Source organism: Pollachius pollachius (genome assembly GCF_949987615.1).
Source record: "Pollachius pollachius genome assembly, chromosome: 19".
NCBI classification, from domain to species: domain Eukaryota; kingdom Metazoa; phylum Chordata; class Actinopteri; order Gadiformes; family Gadidae; genus Pollachius; species Pollachius pollachius.
In genome coordinates, this window is record NC_136952.1 from 12,381,747 (window position 1) to 12,384,548 (window position 2,802).

Consider the following 2,802-nt stretch of genomic DNA (forward strand, 5'->3'; position numbering starts at 1 on the left):
TATTAATTTTGCAAAGAAAATTAATTAAGTGGTTCCCAAACTTTTCAACCGTCCAAATGCCCATCACAGACGCGGCGACACAGAGAATCTAGCAAGTATGCTTATTGTTTATTTAAACATTTAAATTCAGTTTGTTTCAATAAAAGTCAATTATTTGGCAGGTAAAAAATGAAAATACACGAATCAGGGTTTGACATTTAGAGTTGTCCATTTTCCTGTGACCATCTAACTTTTGTTGGTCCAGTTCTAGTTGAATATGGCACCACTTAGTGGCCTTTCCTGAGATTGCACACACGGATACAACACCGGTCTTGCCCAATACCTCTCGGTGACCGCAAATGACCTTCTAAATGAATCCAAAACAGTAAAATATATTTTTTATGTTACTATCAAGCCTAAATACTAATACCACAAATAACACAATAACCGATACTAATACTTACACTCCGAATACCGTTACTTAGTTCTAGTGTTCTAGTATTATAATAGCAAAATACTTTAAAATGACTTATTCAGATTGTAAAATTGTGAATTACAATAATATCCATTGCGTGAATTGTGTGGAATTATGTTATATATATTTATATGATAATTGAAATAAGCGATTGACCGTCATTTTACAGCATTAATCCATTGTTAAAATAATGATCATAATAACAGTGACGATCATGATGCTGACGGTGCACAGCAGAACGTCCGCTGAGAATGCACTCCCCAAGGCAACAAAATCACTGATGCTGGAGTTCTGCTGCACACACCCGGGCAGCACCAGGATGTTGTTCCCCCGGGGAGACACGCTGCACCCTGCTGTCCTGCTCTCTGTGAGGAGAACCTCCGGGAACACACAGAGACGGACAGAAGGTGGTTCTGTCCCAAACACAGAGGGCACGGGGATCCGATTGCAATTGCTAACTCTGTGTTGTTATGACGCAGTATCCATTTTGTGTGTGTGTGTGTGTGTGTGTGTGTGTGTGTGTGTGTCTCTCTCTCTTTCTCGCTCTCTCCCACCTCTGAATGTCCCTTCATATTTTTCCAAACGCAGGTTTCCCGTCTACATTAACTTTCCTCCTTTTTCAGTTAACCTTCTCCAAATGAACCCAAAGCCAGTCCCTCTTCACAGTTCTCCCCCCAAACGTTGGCTCTTGCTTGGGCCCAGCCGACCCTGTCCGACCCCCCCACCCCAGCCCACCCCGACCCCTGGTTCCAGGTCAGGCCCGGTTCCATTTCTTGCTGCTTACTTTCTGCGTCTCATTTTCCACTGCTCTTAGTACATAGGTGGACATGATATACTGTAGCTACTGGGGTGAAAGCCATATCGCCGGCCAGGGAGAGAGGGGGGGGGTTTGAGGTGGACCAGAATATGATTGTGTGTGTGTGTGTGTGTGTGTGTGTGTGTGTGTGTGTGTGTGTGAATGTGTGTGTGTGTGTGTGTGTGTGTGTGTGTGTGCGCGTGTGCATGTGCGTGTGTGTGTGTGTGTGCGTGTGTGCGTGTGTGTGTGTGTGTGCGTGTGTGTGTGTGTGTGTGTGTGTGTGTGAGACATCCTGTATAATGTTCTACCTCATGTGCAAGAGAGTGTGGTACATTATATTCAATGTGTGAGAGAGTGTATCCCCTTCTATTTCTATTTCAGAGAGTGTGTCGGCACTGTGACGTACGAGGTATCCCTGTTTTCCCAAACCTGGCAGTGAAGGATGAAGTGATAAAGTTAATTGGGGGATGTTTAATATAACCCAGAGTGAGTCTAGGACTGCAGCCTACAGCCTTCCCACTAGCCTAGATATATATATATATTTTTACGACCTTTACTGCGTAACTTGAACGAATCAAATAATTCATTATCTCCCAGTATATAGTAACGCATTCTTTCTGGGGTCTAGCCGATCTTCGGCTCAACTGTCAATCAAACCACCGACTGGTCATCCAAACAGGCTGATCGGCCAATCAGCAGGCCGATTGCCACACGCCCTTCAGCCCTCTGCTACTATGTGAACCCCTGCTCTTCCTATACTAAGGACATTGACATTGTGTGTGTTCATTTGTGTGTTCTCATCTTTGCTTATTTGACATCCACGGGGCCCACATGTGCAAGTGTTCTCTCGCCCATGTGTATGTGTTTTTATCTTTATTTTGCTAACATATAACCTTTTTGTAAACCAGAAGCTCAGATGTAGTTTATAGGCTGGTGATAGTGGACTACTTCAAATAAATAGAAAAGAACACACACACACACACACACACACACACACACACACACACGCACACACACGCACACACAGACACACACACACACACACACACACACACACACACACACACACACACACACTCACAAAAACACAAACAAACACACACAAACACACTAAAACACAAACACACACACATACACACACTAAATTCAGAAAAACCTTAGCCTCATCCCCAGCCTCACTATCCTTTTACACCGCGGGGGCAGAATGAACCCTACCCCGCCACAGACTGCAAGCTACACCCAGCAATCCGTGAGAGGAGGGTAATTGGAGATCGTTGGCTTTGGCCTGAGCATGCAGAACACACAGCGGGCAGAGGCAGCGCACAGTAACCTATTGAAGCTCCGCTCCGAGGTACACCTCCGTCTCTCGCCCGCTCCCGGGGCCAGCAGGAGTGGGCCCCGCCGCTGAGCCCCCTGGGTAATGTTTTTCGAAAGTGCGCCGTCCACTCACGAGGCTCGCTGCAGCATCCCTAGCCTTTATTTGGGCACGGCGGTCGTTCGTACGGAGGACAGGGGGTCGAGGTGGGGTAAGGGTGGGAATAGGGGGGAGCAG